Genomic DNA, 20,804 nt, shown 5'->3' on the forward strand with positions numbered 1-20,804 from the left:
CAATTTCTAAACTAGGACATTAAGAAAGCAGAGGCCATTTCACTGTTCCATTTCAAAGGTGAATTTGAGCATTGGATGGAGCCCATTAAAACATGTAGTGGTCATACCATTTCTTTCAATAAATAATGCCAACTAATGAATGGACCTAAGAGTCATAGAGTACAGCATGGAAACAGACCCTTTGTCCAGGCCGACCAGATATCTCAACCCAATCTAGTCCCACCTGCCAGCACCCGGCCCATATCCCTCCAAATCCTTCCTATTTGTATACCCATCCAAATGCCTCTTCAATGTTGCAATTGTACCAGCCTCCACCACTTCCCCTGGCAGCTCATTCCATACATTTACCACCCTCTGTATGAAAACGTTGCCCCATAGATCTCTCTTATATCTTTTTCCTTTCACCCTAAACCAATGCCCTCTCGTTCTGGACTACCCGACCCCAGGGAAAAGACTTTGTCTATTTATCCTATCCATGCCTTTCATAATTTTGTAAACCGCTATAAGGTCACCCCTCAGCCTCCGACGCTCCAGGAAAAAACAGCCCCAGCCTGTTCAGCTTTCACTGTAGCTCAGATCCTCCAACCCTGGCAGCATCTTTGTAAATCTTTTCTGAACTCTTTCAAGTTTCACAACATCTTTCTGATAGGAAGGAGACCAGAAATGCACACAATATTCCAACAATGGCCTAACCAATGTCCTGTACAGCTGCAACATGACCTCCCAACTCCTGTACTCAATATTCTGACCAATAAAGGCAAGCATACCAAACGCCTTCTTTACTATCCTATCTACCTGCGGCTCCACTTTCAAGGAGCTATGAACCTGCACTCCAAGGTCTCTTTGTTCAGCAACACTCCCTAGGACCTCACCATTAAGTGTATAAGTCCTGCTAAGATTTGCTTTCCCAAATTGCAGCACCTCGCATTTATCTGAATTAAACTCCATCTACCACTTCTCAGCCCATTGGCCCATCTGGTCCAGATCCTGTTGTAATCTGAGGTAACCCTCTTCGCTGTCCACGAACACCTCCAATTTTGGTGTCATCTGCAAACTTATTAACTGTACTACCTATGCTCGCATCCAAATCATTTATGTAAATGACAAAATGTAGAGGGCCCAGCGCCAATCCTTGTGGCACTCCATTGGTCACAGGCTTCCAGTCTGAAAAACAACCCTCCACCACCACCACCCTCTGTCTTCTACTTTTGAGCCAGTTTGGTATCCAAATGGCTAGTTCTCCCTGTATTCCGTGAGATCTAACCTTGCTAATCAGTCTCCCATGGGGAACCTTGTCGAACGCCTTACTGAAGCCCATATAAATCACATCTACTGCTCTGCCCTCATCAATCTTCTTTGTTACTTCTTCAAAAAACTCAATCAAGTTTGTGAGACATGATCTCCCACACACAAAGCCATATTGACTATCCTGAATCAGTCCTTGCCTTTCCAAATACATGCACGTCCTGTCCCTCAGGATTCCCTCCAACAATTTGCCCACCACCAAGGTCAGGCTCACTGGTCTATAGTTCCCTGGCTTGTCTTTACCACCCTTCTTAAACAGTGGCGCCACGTTTGCCAACCTCCAGTCTTCTGGCACCTCACCTGTGTCTATCGATGATACAAATATGTCAGCAAGAGGCCCAGCAACTACTTCTTTAGCTTCCCACAGAGTTTTCATTTACACCTGATCGAGTCCTGGGGATTTATCCACTTTTAAGCATCCAGCACTTCCTCCTCTGTAATGTGGATATTTTGCAAGATGTCACCATCTATTTCCCTCCAGTCCAAATTTTCCATATCCTTTTCCACAGTAAATACTGATGCAAAATATTCATTTACTATCTTCCCCCATTTTCTGTAGCTCCACACAAATGTCGCCTTGCTGATCTTTGAGGGGCCCTATTTTCTCCCTAGTTACCCTTGTTTGTCCTTGATATATTTGTAAAAACCCTTTGGATTCTCCTTTAATTCTATTTGCCAAAGCTATCTCTTGTCCTGTTTTGCCCTTCTGATTTTCCTCTTAAGTATACGCTTACTTTCTTTATACTCTTCTGAGGATTCACTCGATCTATCCTGTCTGTACCTGACATATGCTTCCTCCTTTTTCTTAACCAAACCCTCAATTTCTTTAGTCATCCAGCATTCCCTATACCTACCAGCCTTCCCTTTCACCCTGACACGAATATACTTTCTCTGGATTCTTGTTGTCTCATTTCTGAAGGCTTCCCATTTTCCAGCCATCCCTTTACCTGTGGACATCTTCCTCCAATTGGCTTTCAAAAGTTTTTGCCTAATACTGTCAAAATTGGCCTTTCTCCAATTTAGAACTTCAGCGTTTAGATCTGGTCTATCCTTTTCCATCACTATTTTAAAACAAATAGAATTATGGTCGCTGGCCCCAAAGTGCTCCCTCACTGACACCTCAGTCACCTGCCCTGTCTTAACTCCCAAGAGTAGGTCAAGTTTTGCACCTTCTCTAGTAGGCACATCCACATACTGAATCAGAAAATTGTCTTGTACACCCTTAACAAATTCCTCTCCATCTAAACCTTAAACACTATGGCAGTCCCAGTCGATGTTTGGAAAGTTATAATCCCCTACCATAACCACCCTATTATTCTTACAGATAGCTGAGATCTCATTACAAGTTTGTTTCTCAATTTCCCTTTGACTATTGGTGGGGGGTGGGGGGGTCTATAATACAATCCCAATAATGTGATCATCCCTTTCTTATTTCTCAGTTCCACCGAAATAACTTCCCTGGATGTATTTCCAGGAATATACTCCCGTCTAAACTTTTGCAAATTGTCCCGGTAAGTGCAAGATGAAAAGCTTGAAAATGTTTTCTTTTTCTGGCATCTTAAGTCCTGAAGGGCTACAGCACAGATAAGGCACCCCCTCCCCGGTCCATCAACTCTGCACTGATCAGTAACAAGCATCTAACTATTCTAAATCTCTTTCCTAGCACTTGACCCGTAGCCTTTGTGCCTTGGCATCTCAAGTTCACATCTAAATACTAGCAAAGTGTTATGAGAGTTGCTGCCTCTTTCTCACTTAGAAGCAGTGTTTTCCAGATTCTTACCACCCTCTGAATGAAAATACTTCTCTGCATGTCCTCTCTAAGCTTCCTGCCCTATTGTTATTGATTTGCTTCACCAAGGGGAGAAATTTCTTCCTGTTGATGGTTTCTGCTGCTTTGAGCGCTTAGGATCTGCCTAAGGCTAATTTTTTCTCTTTATCCAATTCTGTATATTCCTTGATTTCCAGGCTTAATTGAAACTGTTGGTCCCACTCTTTAGCATATTGAAACTCTCCCTAATCCCTTAAACATCTCGTCCTTCTCTGAAACAAATTTGCCTGAAACTTTATTCCTGATGAAGGGCTTTTGCCCGAAACGTCGATTTCGCTGCTCCTTGGATACTGCCTAAACTGCTGTGCTCTTCCAGCACCACTAATCCACTGGTTTCCAGCATCTGCAGTCATTGTTTTTACCTCTACTATTTGCTCCCAGTCTACTCTTGCCAAATCATACTTGACCTCATTTAAATCAGCCTTCCCCAGTTTAGAACTTTCTTTCAGGCACATCCTTGCCCTTTTCCATAACATAGTTATGACTAATGTCTGTAAAAGTTCACCCCCTACCAAACTGATAATTCAACAACTTGTCCGGCTTCATTAATAAAATTAAGTGCAGGACCAATCCCTCTCTCGTAGGACCTTCTATGTACTGGCTGAAAAATCTCTCCTGGTTGCATTTTAAGAATTCTGCTCCCTCTAAATCTTTCACACTATGACTATTCTCAGTTCAGGTAAGGGAAGTTGAAATCCTTCGCTATTACTATTCTGTATTTTCATATTTCCCTAATATTTGCGTACATGTCTGCTCTTCTATTTCTTTTAAACTGTTAGGGATCTATAGATCCACTTCCAGCAATGTGATTGTGATTGATTGATTGATTGTTCCTTTTATGCTTCATCATTTCTACCCATGTGGTTTCATTTGTATAGCTTTCTAAGATATCAGTCCTACATATTGCTGTCATAGATTCCCTGATCAATGTTGCAACACCACCTCCTTCAGAGGTGGTGGTAAAATACCCTATATGCTAGGTAAATATATTAAGGTTCAAATCCCAGCTCGGTATTCTACCAATCCTGCCTTCTTTCGACCACATCTCAATGACAGCAATGACATTATGCCCCCTTGTTTTAATTTGGGCTATCAACTCATCTTTGTTTGTCAGTCTCCTTGCATTAAAGTAGATCTCAGATTTTCCAAGCTCTGTTATGCCTTAATTGGCTTCTATGTCTCTGGAGCCCACTACTTGCCAAGTTAGTTTAAACCCTCTCCAACATCACTGGTAAACTTCCCTTGAAGAAAACCCATTCTGGAACCATTTTCGTGGTATTGAGACCTATGTCCCAGAAATCTAAAGTCCTCCGTCCTTCATGGTTTCTTCAGCCATTTATTAATCTGGACTAACTTCCTATTTCTATGCACACGGCACCAGATGCAATCTAAACATGACTACCCCTTGGCTCCTGTTTTTAATCTATTTTGTAGCTCCCTATATTTTGCTTGCAGGATCTTAGTCCTTTCTCTACCAATGTGGTTGGTATCCATGTATATCACGTTATGTGTTTGTTTTCCCTCCGTCTTCAGAATGCCCTGCAGCTGTTTAAGGACATTCCTGATTCTGACATCGGAGAGGCGACATACCATCTTGAATGTGATAATAAGGGACCTAATGCCTGTTCAATGCAGGACATCGCAAATTCTTTTAAGAAAATTGGACCGCTAAAACATCAAGAATGATCTTATATTTAGATGCTCCCTTTCATCACATAGGGAGTTGGTGGTATAGTTGTAGTAATTACTGGACCATTAATGTTAATACGCTGGGGACATGGGTTCTTGACTTACCATGCAAATGGTGAAATTTGAATCAATGATGATCTGGAATTAAAAGTTAGTACAGTAGCAATCATGTAACCACTTTGTTGTAAAAACCTCCTTAGTTCACAAATGTCCTTTTGAGGGTAAAGAAATTTGCTGTCCTCACATGGCCTGCCCTACTTATGATTTCAGACCCACAGCAATGCTGCTGAAATGGCTCTAGCAATCACCCAATTCAAGCAGCAACTTGGGACGTGGCACCCAGATCCCTTGAACAAAATTTGAGGAGACCCCATTTCACTTACCTTTTGTCAATTCAGTCTGAGAGACCGTCTGAAAAACGTGCAAGCTTTGATTACCGATTCCATCAGAATTAGGGCGGCACGGTGGCACAGTGGTTAGCACTGCTGCCTCACAGCGCCAGGGACCTGGGTTCAATTCCCGCCTCAGGCGACTGACTGTGTGGAGTTTGCACGTTCTCCCCGTGTCTGCGTGGGTTTCCTCCGGGTGCTCCGGTTTCCTCCCACAGTCCAAAGATGTGCGGGTCAGGTGAATTGGCCATGTTAAATTGCCCATAGTGTTAGGTAAGGGGTATGGGTGGGTTGCGCTTCGGCGGGTCGGTGTGGACTTGTTGGGCCGAAGGGCCTGTTTCCACACTGTAAGTAATCTAATCTACAAAATGAGAGATATTGTGAAATCATCCAAATGCAATTGATTTATACAGGTACTGGAAACAAAAATTGCTGGAGATCACAGTGGGTCCGTGAAGAGAAAGCAAGCTAACATTTCGAGTGGTTTCTATATGTAACCATTTCCATTTGAGTTAGTAACTGCCATTTCAGAGAATGTTCAATAGTGCACGATTCTGGTGAATGCAGTAAACGGTGGAGTAATTTATTAAACTGCCTTTTTGTAAGGATGGAAAGAAAATAAGTATCTTCTAGATTGTAACAGATAAGGCTTACTAATAGAAGCTGTTGTTAAACTATTGATTGGAAGGCGGAAAGGAAGTTTACTCTTATAGGTAAGTCAAGAAATTGGTTTGGAATCCAGACACTTTTTTAAATGTAGGGGTTGCCTCTGTAGGACAGATATGAGTGGATTTTTCTTTTTCTCCTGAAAATTATGATTATGGAACTCTATCTCAGAGGGCAATTGAAGCAGGTTATTGAATATTTTTAATTCAGAAGTTAGATTCTTCTTAAGTAAGACAAAGATTATTGGGATATATGGAATGTGGAATTTTGAACCCAAACCTTGATTTTACTAAATCACAGGGCACTTTTGAAGGGCCAAATGACTTACTTTTGCTCTTAAGTTGTGGGTATATGCACATAGAAGAAAGTGAGGACTGCAGATGCTGGAGACCAGAGTCAAGAGTGTGGTGCTGTAAAGGCACAGCAGGTTAGGCAGCATCTGAGGAGCAGGAGAATCAACATTTCAGGCATAAGCTTTTCATCAGGATGAAGGGGTTATGCCCGAAATGTCGATTCTCCTGTTCCTCAGATGCTGCCTGATCTGCTATGCTTTTCCAACACCGTACACTCGACTGGATATGCACATATATTTGTAAGATGAGTTTTGTAAAACTCCTTGACTGCAAATCAGAAATTTGTGTGACCATTCCAGGTATTCTTAATCATCCTGTCTGGAATTGTAATGACATATCTCTGGAGCAAATTGTCTCCTGCTGCTAAGGTAGGGACATTATCACTGCACCACAAGAGCCCACAAGAAATGACCATTGTAGATATTGTCTAATCAACCTGATGGGAGATGTTATTACACACTTGGGGCAAGTGAGACTTGAACCCAGGCCCCCGGCCTAGAGACAGGGACACTACCATTGTGCCACTAGATCCCCCATATGTTGACAGTTTGTAGACTGTTTTGATAGAAGTGCAATTTAACAGGTAAACCAGGGAATGGAGCAGATAGGTGAATACAATGAGGTCCAATTTGAAGGAAGGTTTGACTTTGGCTACGTATTTGTTTTTACTGATGCCAGTTTGAAAAGAAGTCCAAACAACATTAGTGATTTTGCTGGTGGGAAGGTTATTCAACTGATGGTGATAATAGCTCCGGATTGAGAAAAGAAAATCTAGATTTGACTAGGAGCACTTGTAACTTAGTTTCCCTCCCCCTGAGCCAGGAGATCTAGGTTCAAATCTCACCCATTCCAGAGGTGTATCATAACCTCTCTGAAGAGATTGATTAGAAAATAAAGTGAGGTTTAGCTGATATCAGTTTCTTGTCTTTGAAAGTGGAGATTGTCTTAGACCAGGGTCTTTTGATAGACAGAGCCTTTTTCTTAGAATCACAGAATTATATGGTATAGAAGAGGCCTATTGAGTCTGTACCACCAAAAGGCTACTACTAACCTCACTAGTCCCACTTTCCTGCACCAGGCCCATAGCCTTGAATATTATGGCACAAGAAGTGCACATCCAAATAATTTTTAGAGATGATGAGGTTTCCATCGCAGGCAATGAATTCCAAATCTCCACTACCCTCCAGATGAAAACATTTTTTCCTCAAATTTATACCTCCTGCCTTTTACTTTAACATTATGTCCCTTTGTTATTGACCCTTTAACTGAGGGAAAAGCTGCTTTCCATTCAATTTGTCCATGCTTGTCTCCTCTCCATCAATATGTTTCATATTTACTGACAAGCCTCTTGACTAAGACCTTTTATTGTTACCTTTCTACAAATCCAAGTGTGTCATGTTATTAAATCTGTTCTTATGGTTATAACCAAAATCAACAGTTGGCAAACAATTTCACTTTTAGAGTATGTGGGAGGGCATTTGTGATGAGAGCATAAAAGATCTGCAAGGGGATATAAATAAATTGAGTGGGAGAGGTGGAGAATCAAGGTAGATTGAGTTCAATGTTGGAAAGTGAGAGGTCTTACACATTGCTAGGAAGAAGTAAATGCAGACTATGATATAAATGGGCAGCAATTCCAGAAAAGTAAAGCAGAGAGGGATTTTGATATTCTTGCTAGGATAGATGCTGAGAAAATGTTTCCACCAGTAAGGGAATGTAGAGGTTACAGATTAAGAGAGCACATTCAAAACTGATATGCAAAGGAATTACTTCTCAAATACAGTCTGTTCTGTTATAATACGTGTTTCTTCAGCTCAAATTGACTTTAATGCAATTGGAGAAATTAGACTGTTATTTGTAGAACACAAATTTTCCTTACATGTATTGGCTGTAATGAGATTCTGGCCCTATTAGTTTAAATGGTGCAGCAATTGTGCGATTTTCTTAACACGAGCTCGCACAAGAACGGAACTATTGCGTTATATCAGAACTGACTGTATAATTAATGTCTGGAATTCTTTATGCCAAGAATAATGAAGTCTGGATCACTGCAAGTATTTAGAGAGAAGACGGATTCTTGAAATGCAGTTGTTTCTGCTATAACGGGCCTTTCTTCAACGCGGATTGATTATAACGCGATTGAAGAATTTAAACCATTATTTGTAGAGAATAAGCATTTCTTACGTCTATTGACTATTTTGGCCCTATTAGATTACATGGTGTTGCCATTACATTATGTGATTTTCTTATTACTTAGGGATGCAAAGGAACAAAACTATCATGTTATATCCGAACCAACTGTATAGGGGGTTGAATTGGCATCAAACAGGAGTTGAGGTCTTGGGCAGATTAAACCAACAAAGGTTTGTAGGGTCGAATGGCCTACTCTTGCTCCTATTTCTCCAATTATGTTTATAAATATATTCTTGTATCAGTTTTTAAATGTATGGTTGTCACATTCTTGTCACTTTCCAATACTTGCCCTACTAAAATGTCAAGCTAAGTATATCTGTCCTTCTGCATTTTCTCTCTTCACCATAAAATTAAGCAGTTACTTTTGTTTTCTAGTTTGTTTTAGTTTAGAACATAGAACATAGAACATAGAAGGATACAGCGCAGTACAGGCCCTTCGGCCCTCGATGTTGCGCCGACCGAGTCCTACCTAACCTATACTAGCCCAATAACTTCCAAATGCCTATCCAATGCCCGCTTAAATGAACATAAAGAAGGAGAGTTCACCACTGATACGGGCAGGGCATTCCATGAACTCACAACCCGCTGTGTGAAGAATCTACCCCTAACATCTGTCCTATACCTACCACCCCTTAATTTAAAGCTATGTCCCCTAGTAACACCTGACTCCATTAGCGGTAAAAGGTTCTTAGTATCTACCCTATCTAAACCCCTAATCATCTTATACACTTCTATCAGATCTCCCCTAAACCTTCTCTTCTCCAATGAGAACAGCCCCAAGTGCCTCAGCCTTTCCTCATAAGATTTTCCTACCATTCCAGGCAACATCCTGGTAAACCTCCTCTGCACTCGTTCTAAAGCTTCCACATCCTTCCTATAGTATGGCGACCAAAACTGCACACAATACTCCAGATGAGGCCTCACCAGAGTCTTATACAACTGCAACATGACCTCAGGACTCCGGAACTCAATTCCTCTGCCAATAAAGCCCAGTACACCATATGCCTTCCTCACAGCACTATTTACCTGGGTGGCAACTTTCAGAGATCTGTGTACATAGACACCAAGATCCCTCTGCTCATCCACACTACCAAGTAGCCTACCATTAGCCCAGTAATCCAACATCTTGTTATTCCTACCAAAGTGAACGACTTCGCACTTAGCTACATTGAATTCCATTTGCCACATTTCCGCCCAGCTCTGCAACTTATCTATATCCCGCTGTAACCTACCACTTCCTTCCTCACTGTCCACAACTCCACCGACTTTCGTGTCATCCGCAAACTTGCTTACCCAGCTTTCAAGTCCTTCCTCTAGATCATTTATAAAGATAACAAAAAGCAATGGTCCCAAAACAGATCCTTGTGGTACACCGCTAGTAACTGCGCTCCAAGATGAACATAATCCATCAACTACTACCCTCTGTCTCCTTCCAGCCAGCCAATTCCTAATCCAAACCTCTAATGTATCCTCAATGCCATACCTCCGAAGTTTTAGCATTAGCCTACCATGGGGAACCTTATCGAACGCCTTACTAAAATCCATATACACAACATCTACTGCTTTACCCTCATCCACTTCCATAGTCACCTTCTCAAAGAACTCAATAAGGTTTGTGAGGCACGACCTGCCCTTCACAAAACCATGCTGGCTATCCCTGATCACGTTATTCCTACCCAGATGTTCATAAATCTTATCCCTTACCATTCTCTCTAAGACTTTGCCCACCACTGAAGTCAGACTCACTGGCCTATAGTTACTAGGGCTATCCCTACTCCCTTTCTTGAACAATGGGACCACAATCGCTATCCTCCAGTCCTCTGGTACTATTCCCGTTGACAATGACGACATAAAAATCCAGGCCAATGGCTCTGCTATCTCCTCCCTAGCTTCCCATAGGATTCTGGGGTAAATGCCATCAGGCCCAGGAGACTTATCTATATTCATCCTTTCCAATATTCCCAAAACCTCTTCCCTGCATATTTCCAGGGCATCCATTCTAATTATTTGTGATTCCATATTCACATCAGCAACAGTGTCCTGTTCCTGAGTGAATACTGATGAAAAGTACTGATTTAATGTCTCTCCAATCTCCTCCGCCTCCACACACAACTTCCCACTACTATCCTTGACTGGACCGATACCTACCCTAGTCATCCTTTTATTCTTGACATACCTATAGAAAGCCTTTGGGTTTTCCCTAATCCTACCAGCTAAAGACTTTTCATGTCCCCTTCTCGCTTTTCTTAGCTCCCTCTTTAGATCCTTCCTGGCTACCTTATAACTCTCAATCGCCCCTACTGAACCTTCACGCCTCATCTTTACATATGCCGCCTTCTTCCCTTTCACAAGGGACTCCAATTCCTTACTAAACCACGGCTGCCTCACAAGGCCCTTTACACCATGCCTGACTGGTACATACCTATCGAGGACACGCAGTAGCTGCTCCTTGAACAATCCCCACATCTCATTAGTGTTCTTCTCTTGAAGCCTGTTTTTCCAATCCACACAACCTAAGTCATGCCTCACTGCATCATAATTTCCCTGCCCCCAGCTATAGCTCTTGCCCTGCGGTGCACGATTATCCCTCTCCATCACTAAAGTAAAAGTCACCGAGTTTAATGTAGTTATTTCTGTATTACACTCTCTTCTTTTTTTCACTCATTAGTTGTTTTAATTTAGTTTTATTTTCTGACTTATACTATTTTTTTCTTTAAGACTAAGACTCTGAAACTGAATAGTAAGGTGACTGCCAGATAACAGACCAATCTGGTGAAATATTTGATCAGTAATTGGTGAAGCATATGGGTGTTTTGGTGATGCAGTATTAACTTCTCTAATACTTTTATTTCTAATTCTTTGAGTGGTCAAGAACAGATTTTGTTTTCGGAACAAGATAGCATTATTGAAGGCATCTGATGTTAGAAAATTGAGTATAATCACAGCAAGAACGTGTGTTTTCAGGGCTTGAGACAAAACTTTATTAATGTATTTCCAATATGGAGCATTTTAGAATAATTTTAAAAAATGTAAATTATTGTTTCCACATTTTTTTATATACTGTTTTATATAGTGTAATAAAACTGTTAATTGTCTTTTGTGTAGGCTTGTCAGAAGAAATCTGATGGCATGATTTCTTTCATTCTCTTTCCAATATCAGTTTTCAGCTTCCACTTTGACCTCCACTAGAGTACTGTGTACATTTCTGAGCTCACTATATAAAAGGGATGTGAATGCATTGATGGAAGAGGTTTACAAGAATGGTTCAAAAGATGAGTAACTTCAGTTTTAAGATAGATTTTCCTTGGAGAGGAGAAGATTCAGAGGAGATTTGACAGAAGTTTTCAAAATCATGAGGGGCCTGGACAGAACAGATATGGAAAGCTTTCATTCATAAGTTAATCAAGAATGAAAGGCGCAGTTATAAAGTTAAGAAAATAAATTATGTCAGTGAATAGTTAGTATCTGGAATGCATTGTCTGGAAACATGGTGGAGGTAGATTCATTAGGGTATCCAAGAGGGCATTGGATGATTATTTAAATAGAAACAATATTCAAGGTTATGGGGGAGAAAAAAAACACAAAAAACCTGAGCCATGCTCATTCAAGGAGCAGTGTACACAATGCAAAGAAGACTCCTACACTGCAAAAATTGTCATTCAGTTTTTGATGTAAATTTTTGAAATTGTCATGGTAGTTAATTTCCAATTGGTATGTGGTGTGTACCTGTTTTGCTTTTGTCTATTTTATGGATCAAAATAATCTTGTGGTGCAGTCCTTTGAGCTTGGAGACCTGGGTTCAAGTTCTGACTGCTCCTGATAAATGTCTTGATTCTGTTTGTCTACCAGACTTGTAGAGACAAAAACAAAAGGATGGGAAGAGGACAAAAAGAACATTTGGTCCATCAATCTTGCACTGTCCGGACAGATTGGTCTTTCAAATTTGTCGATCAAATTTGTAATCTTCTGAGAGAGAGACAAAACAAAAACAAAGGGGCCAATTTCTGAAGTAAACTTCTGGAAAATTTCTGACTTCTATTTCAGACAAACAACCTTCAGAATATTGCAGTAACTTGTATTTTCAGCAAGTCTTTAACATAATATGGAATGCACACTTATGTCAGGAACCTGATGGGAATCTCTACACACTACTTTTGGGTATCTAACTTTCTATCACTGTTTACAAATATAGCAAGAGATAAAACTTAAATGAGTCTTTCAAAAAGAACTGTTTTTTTTCTGACTTTGACAACATTTGTCCAGATGTACTTTGTGTCACTAAAATATTTTGCTTAAGTAAACACATTTTAAATTCAGTGCCTTACTAGCCTGAATAATTCAGTTCTTTCAGAATTTCTGCTGTTAATAGTGTTAAATGATTTGGTTTAGATAGTAATAATTTATATGAGAAAATTATAAAGTGCAAGATTTTGTGAGTTCTTTAAACTTTTATATTTACTCAATAAAGAGTTTCTTGAAAATATAAATATTTCTCGTGGAAAAATCCCTAATTATTCCTAAAATTAGTCCCACAGATTACTTTTACAGTCAGCAACTCTGGCAGTGGTTGTAAACCACAGTCATTGTTTCTAATCCTGAATCATTAATAGTGAGTGTTGTTGGTTTGTGTTGAGGATTTTACATTTTGTTTCATGTCTTTTCAGCTGACATTTCTGAAGGGAAAGGTTGCTCTGAGAATCTCAAGCTTCACGCAGAAAACACTGTTAGGCACAGTGTTAACTTTACAAAATAATTTTCAAGCTTGCCTAAAAGATTACAGCAAAACCAGCATGGGCATTAGCTGCTAATCCAGTAGTGTAGTACGGCTGGGAGACTGTTCACCAAACTCCAAATGGAATTTCAACTATTTCCAGAGCTACTGAAGAAGCCTCTATCAGGGACCTATCATTTCTCCCCTCAATCAGATCAGAGCTGTGAACATGACGATCAATTGAACCCAAAAGACAAGTATTCAATAACCTTTTTGAGGGAGCTTGAGGATTTTCTGGATCTTCTTTGCCTTTACTTTTTAACAGCTGTGGTCTTGAATTCCATCTTTGATCCCCAATGCATAGCTCTGTCATTGCTAATGTCTTAGTTATGTACTGAAGAGTAGATTAGATTAGATTACTTACAGTGTGGAAACAGACCCTTCGACCCAACAGATCCACACCAACCCTCTGAAGAGCAACCCACCTAGACCCATTCCCCTACATTTTATCCCTTCACCTAACGCTATGGGCAATTTAGCACGGCCAATTCACCTAACCTGCACGTCTGTATGTTTGAGAACATAGCAAATGAGTTTTCCACTTGCTCTGCACTTGAACTAGAGGATGTAGGAACATCAAGTCAGTGGGAAGCAGCACTGTGGGAATGTTATTGGAACAGTAATCCAGTCATCTGGTTGAATGCTCTGGAGATCTGATTCCACCATAGTACCTTGAGAAGTTTACAATAAGTTAATAAGTTCGGTCATCCTGTTTGTTGTGACCATGAAACCAGCAGAATGTTACAAAAATCCATTGGACTCATGTTCTTCAAGGAAGGAAGTCTGTGTACTTGCCCAGTCTGGCTTACATATGACTCCAGACTCTCTGAAAAATGCTGTTGACTCTAAATCACCATCTGAATTGTCCCAAGCAAGCCACTCAGTTGTAGGTGGTTCACCACTTGCTAATGAGTTATTCAGAATGTACAATAATTGTTGGCCTTTACAGAATACTTGCATCTTAATTAAAAATTGTAGAAAAGGTCAATATTTTGATATTTTTCAAGATTTTGGTTGCTGGTAGTTGGTAAGGGAGTCTTAATGTATTTGTAAAAATTTAATTTTGTTTGTGTTTACTATTTGACTGAAATCTATTGTTTCACATCCAAATTTCCCAATCTAATAGGGTCTATTAGCTCAGTTGGCTGAATGGCTAGATTAGAATGCAGACTGGCACTGTCTGAGGTCACTGTGAAGATCTTGCCTTCTCAACCATCCCCTTTACTTGGTGACCAGGTTAAATGCAACACCAGTTGGTTCTCTGAAAGAGCAGCCTGATGGTCTGTTGGGACTATGGCAAATTCCGTAAGACCAGAAGACATAGGAGTGGACGTAAGGCCATTCAGCCCATCGAGTCCACTCCTCCATTCAATCATGGCCGATGGGCATTTCAACTCTACTTACCAGCATTCTCCCTGTAGCCCTTAATTCCTCGAGACATCAAGAATCTATCAATCTCTGCCTTGAAGACATTTAGTGTCCCGGCCTCCACTGCACTCCGCGGCAGTGAATTCCACAGGCCCACCACTCTCTGTCTGAAGAAATGTCTCCGCATTTCTGTTCTGAATTGACCCCCTCTAATTTTAAGGCTGTGTCAACAGGTCCTAGTCTCCTCACCTAACGGAAAAAATTTCCTAGTGTCCACCTTTTCCAAGCCATGTGTTATCTTGTAAGTTTCTATTAAGTCTCCCCTTAATCTTCTACACTCCAATGAATACAATCCTAGGATCCTCAGCCGTTCCTCGTATGTTAGACCAACCATTCCAGGGATCATCCATGTGAATCTCTGCTGGACACGTTCAAAGTGCAAGACCTCGCATTTGCTCACGTTGAATTCCATCAGCCATTTCCTGGACCACTGTCCCAACCTGTCTAGATCCTTCTGCAGCCTCCCCACTTCCTCAGTACTACCTGCCTGTCCACCTAACTTCATATTATCGGCAAACTTCGCTAGAATGCCCCCCGTCCCTTCATCCAGATCATTAATATATAATGTGAACAGCTGTGGCCCCAACACTGAATCCTGTGGGACACCGCTTGTCACCGGCTGCCATTCCGAAAAAGAACCTTTTATCCCAACTCTCTGCCTTCTGTCAGACAGCCAATCCTCAATCCATCCCAGTAGCTCACCTCGAACACCATGGGCCCTCACCTTGCTCAGCAGCCTCCCGTGTGGCACCTTATCAGAGGCCTTTTGGAAGTCTAGATAGACCACATCCACTGGGTTTTCCTGGTCTAACCTACTTGTCACCTCTTCAAAGAATTCCAACAGGTTTGTCAGGCATGATCTCTCTTTACTAAATCCATGCTGACTTGTTCTAATCAGACTCTGCTCTTCCAAGAATTTAGAAACCTCATCCTTAATGATGGATTCTAGAATTTTACCAACAATCGAGGTTCGGCTAATTGGCCTATAATTTTCCATCTTTTGTCTTGATCCTTTCTTGAACAATGGGGTTACAACAGCAATCTTCCGGGATTTTCCCTGACCCCGTGACTCTTGAAAGATCTCAACCAATGCCTCCGCTATTTCCTCAGCCACCTCTCTCAGAACTCTAGGATGTATCCCATTAGGGCCAGGAGATTTATCAATTTTAAGACCTTTTAGCTTTTCTAGCACTATCTCTTTTGTAAGGGCAACCATACTCAACTCAGCCCCCTGACTCCCTTTAATTATTGGGATATTACTCATGTCTTCCACTGTGAAAACTGACGCAAAGTACTTGTTAAGTTCTCCTCCTGCTATTTCCTTAGCTCCCATCATTAGGCTTCCAGCATCAGTTTGAAGTGGCCCAATGTCTACTTTTGCCTGTCGTTTGTTTCCAATGTATTGAAATAAACTTTTACTATCATTTCTAATATTACTGGCTAGCCTACCTTCATATTTGATACTCTCCTTCCTTATTTCTCTCTTTGTTATCCTCTGTTTGTTTTTGTAGCCTTCCCAATCTTCTGATTTCCCAGTGCCCTTGGCCACTTTATAGGATCTCTCTTTTTCTTTAATACATTTCGTGACTTCCTTTGTCAGCCATGGCTGTCTAATCTCTCCCTGGATAATCTTTCTTTTCTTGGGGATGAACCTCTGTACAGTGTCCTCAATTATACCCACAAACTCCTGCCAGTTTTGCTCTACTGTCTTCCCCGCTAGGCTCTGTTTCCAGTCTATTTTTGTCAGTTCCTCTCTCATGCCCTCATAATTACCTTTATTTAACTGTAACACCATTACATCCGATTTTGCCTTCTCTCTCTTTCAAACTGCAGAATGAACTCTACCATATTATGATCGCTGCTTCCTAAGGGTTCCCTTACTTTAAGATCTTTTATAAAGTCTGGTTCATTACAAAGCACTAGGTCCAGAATAGCCTGCTCCCTTGTGGGCTCCATGACAAGCTGTTCCAAAAAGCCATCCTGTAAGCATTCCATGAATTCCCTTTCTTTGGATCCACTGGCAACATTATTTACCCAGTCCACCTGTATATTGAAGTCTCCCATGATCACTGTGATCTTGCCTTTCTGACATGCCTTCTCTATTTCCCGGTACATGTTGCATCCCTGGTCCTGACCACTGTTAGGAGGTCTGTACACAACTCCAATTATGGCTTTTTTGCCTTTGTGGTTCCTCAATTCCACCCACACAGACTCCACATCATCTGAAGCAATGTTATTCAGTGCCATAGATTTAATTTTGTTCTTAACTAACAAGGCAACCCCACCCCCTCTGCCCACCTCCCTGTCTTTTCGATAAGTTGAAAATCCTTGGAGGTTTAACTGCCAGTCCTGACCCTCCTGAAACCACGTCTCTGTGATGCCTACCACATCATAATCATTCACCATGATCTGGGCCATTAGTTCATCTGCTTTGTTATGAATGCTACGAGCATTCAGGTAAAGTGCCTTAATGCTAACTTTATCATTAGAGATATTGGAAGTCATAAGATGTCCTAAGTTTTCCTTCCTTTTTGCTGCATTCCCAGTCTGCCTCGAGTTTAGATCTGCCTGCACATATGCTATCCTGTTGCTTATCTTTCCATTTAACTCCATACTCCCTGTCGCTTTCACTTTCCCTTCCCCTCCCCTCCCCAACTCAGAAGTCCTACTGACCACCCTATTTATCCTCTTCACTAGAACATTGGTACCTGATTGGTTCAGGTGCAGACCGTCCCAACGGTACAGATCCCCCCCCCCGTTCCAAAACTGGTGCCAATGCCCCATGAAGTGGAATCCCTCTTTCCCACACCAATCCCTTAGCCACATGTTTACTTCCCTAATTTTCTTATCCCTATGCCAATTGGCATGTGGCTTTGGCAGTAATCTGGAGATTATGACCCTTGAGGACCTGTACTTCAATTTCCTGCCTAGTGCTTCGTAATCCCCAAACAGGTCCTCCACCCTAATCTTGCCTATGTTGTTAGTGCCAACGTGGACTACAACAACTGGATCTTCCCCCTCCCTGCATAAATTCACTTTTATGCAGTCTCCATTGGAAAGGCAGTTGAAGCCGCCAAATTAAGGAAAGTAGAGGAAACCTTTATTTTGTAATTGGGGTCAGAGAGGTTTTTTGTTTCAGGAGCACAAAAAGTTGAGCATTTCTGTGCAGCTGAGCATTGACATTGGCTTTGAGTGCTAGACGTTTGGTGTTCTAAATGTACCGGGTGTAGAAGAGGATGGGCTACATTATTTTTGTTTTGTTGTAACTTTTTCATCCTCAAGAAATTGATTTATATTATGCCACAGGAAGAAGCTAGCTATTTGCTGAGTACTGGTAAGTGGTTAAGGTCTATTCTGTTCATAATGTTTAGATTGCATTGATCAATAAAATAAATATAAAAGAAGAGTAAATAATTGAACAAAGTATTTAGGGTGGTTATTGAAAGAACACGAAAGGTGGTTGGACAGGTGATGGATCAAAGCTGCAGCATGTGGGAGCTCCTGGATGTCAGTATGATACAGCGCAGCCTTTTCTGTAGTAAGTGTTTGTCGCTCAAGAAGCTATGAACTTTAAGTTTTGCAGATACTGTAACAAATAAGGGTGGGGGAATCCACATGGATGCTTTGTACTAGAAGACAATCGCAGCTTTAGGACATAACTTTTCTGACTTCATCATTTGTCAGGAACAGTCCCACAGAAGCCCCAGCCTTTGCAATTGTCCAGCAAGTTTGAAGTTCTTACAGTTTGTTTGGATGAGAGTGATGATTCAGGGTGGATGAGTTAAATGACCACAATACCATGATACAGGAGGTCATTCAAGTCGGGACAGTTAAAAGGAATGTAGTGGTAGTTGGAGATAGTGTACTGAGGGGTGTGACATGATGAAAGGCAGTCATGAGCAAGAGTTTGGAGTCAAGATTGCCTGCTCAGTGCCAGGGTTCTGCTCGAGACAGGAGAGGTACTTGCAAAGGAATTGGAAGATTCAGTCATTGTGGTCCATGTAGGTACCAGTGGCAAAGGCAGTACAGAGAACAAAGCATGGCCAATATGAGGAGCTAAGCACCAAATTAAGAAAAAAAGATGTTTGCATCCACTAGAGTTAAGATTACAAGGTGACCTGATTGAAATATACATGACCCTGAGGAGACTTGACAGGGTGACTGTAAAGAGGAAGAACCTAGAATTAGGGGTTTCTCATTTAAGATTGATGAACCAAATTTTGCTTTGAAAGTTGATAGTCTTTGAAACTGTTATTCTCAAAAGGTGGTGAAAACTAAAGTGTTTGAATATTTTTAAGGCAAAGATGCATCAGTGCTTGGTTAGAAAGGGATTGAAAGGTTATCAGGTAGGCCAGATTCTGGAGGTGAGTTTATAATCAGATCAGCCTTAATTTTATTAAATGGTGGATCAGGCTCAAAAAAAATGGCCAGCTCTTGCTTCTAATCATTTATATCAATAACAATTCATTATTGAGCTGAAGAATGTCCATGGAGTACTTGTCTGTAGAACATCACTAGCTAACTACCAATTTGATTTTTGGGAAGCTGAGGATTGAATTACTGCTTATTAAACATTACTCATTGTGTAATGCTGTGTGTTATTTTTGTTGTAATGACGCATGCCTGTCTCTTATTATGAACCTTTTTTTGTGAACGTGCTGCTTTTCTAAGTGTCTTCAGCTGATAACATTCCTGATGTATTTCCAACAATTGGGTCTCGGTATGTGCAGTTGCCTTAAAGATGTTGTCACCCCAGTTTATTGCATACAGTTGAAACTAGTAGACTGGAAAACAATCTAGGCAAGTTATGTTTTAGTTCACCATTGTACCTACAAATCTGTTTGTTAAAAATGGTGCAGTTCAGTGAACAAATTAGGGTAATATAAATACTGATTATAGAAGATTTTGCCTTGATCTTGCTGATTTGAATTAGGAGAAATTGTGGTATTGAACAAAAAGAGTTTTAGTTTCTTAGCTGAAAGTTTTGTTTTAAACATGCTTAACACCATAGGTTAGTGTGAGATTGGGTAGGTCATAGAATGTGTGAGTCTGACACTTAATGTGTGAGATTTCACAGATCTCAATGATGGGCCATGAAGGGTATTGAAATGAATTGTTCAAGTAAGAATTTAATGAATTTTTAACCATTAAATAGAAATGTCTGTTATGGGATTGAATGTGTTTTACATGTTAAAGTAAAAACAGATGAAAGCCAGTCAAAGCACTTCCAACATCTTCCTGTGTACTGCTCCTGCTGGCACTGATCATTAACAGTTTATGTTAAACAGGTTGAAGCCAGCAGGAGAAGCAGAGACTAATACGTGGACATAGTAGCAAACTACTGAAGTGTATTAGATCTATTTCCTGTTTAAAATACCAGTCCTAAGAATTTAAGAAATTAAGAGCAGTAAGCCATTCAGCCCATTGAAACTACTGCACTGTTGAATAAGATCATTTCTTCATGTGATTGTACCCTTAACTCCAACTTCTTGTCCAGTCCTCATAATCCTTGACTTAGTTGGTCAATCAAATATCTCATTACTTAAGCTTTGAATATATTTACTGACATGGGGGAAGAGAATAGTAATGATTGTGTTTGAGGGAAGAAATTCCACCTCTGCTTGATCTTCGAAGGGAAACCTCCAGAACCATCAGTTTTGGATTTCCTATCCAGGGTACTTTTCATCTCTGAATTTATCCTTTCAAGCTCTCTCAGAATCTTGTGTTTCAATAAAATCATCTCATTCTTCTGAATGTTAGTGATTACAAGACCAACCTACTCAACTACTCCTTATATGACACTCTCTCTTATCCCTAAAATCAGACTAGTCAACCTTCTCTGAACTGCCTGCAGGATAAATCTATCACTCTGGGTCTGGCAGTATCTGTGGAGAGAAAATCAGAGTTCAAGTTTCAGGTTCAGTCTGGCAGATGTTTCTAGACCTGGAGAGTTTCAAAGCAGTTCGTGTTGTTTTCTGATTTCCAACATTTTGATTAAATATGCTCCTGAGGTAAAATGACCAAAGACTGGTACAATATTTTAGGTGTGGCCTCATCTCAGCCCTCTATAATGATGACAGCGCTCCATCCTCTTTGAAATAAAGATCTGTATTCCATTTATGATTCTAATTACTTGCTGTAACTGCAAGCTAATCTTTTGTAATTTCAGGTACAAGAAATCC

At 40.7% G+C, this 20,804-nt stretch overlaps 1 long non-coding RNA gene across 1 annotated transcript in view; it reads left to right on the plus strand.

Moving 5' to 3' along the window:
* The window catches only part of LOC132820738 (uncharacterized), a 47,898-nt gene extending 35,573 nt beyond the window's left edge, over positions 1-12,325 (plus strand). Inside the window, exons 2-3 of the long non-coding RNA XR_009645235.1 lie at positions 8,488-8,593; positions 12,273-12,325. This is a non-coding gene — a long non-coding RNA (uncharacterized LOC132820738). The remainder of the gene's footprint in view (positions 1-8,487; positions 8,594-12,272) is intronic.
* The last annotated feature ends 8,479 nt before the right edge of the window (positions 12,326-20,804 follow it).

The sequence above is a fragment of the Hemiscyllium ocellatum genome, chromosome 12, assembly GCF_020745735.1.
Source record: "Hemiscyllium ocellatum isolate sHemOce1 chromosome 12, sHemOce1.pat.X.cur, whole genome shotgun sequence".
Taxonomy (NCBI): Eukaryota; Metazoa; Chordata; class Chondrichthyes; order Orectolobiformes; family Hemiscylliidae; genus Hemiscyllium; species Hemiscyllium ocellatum.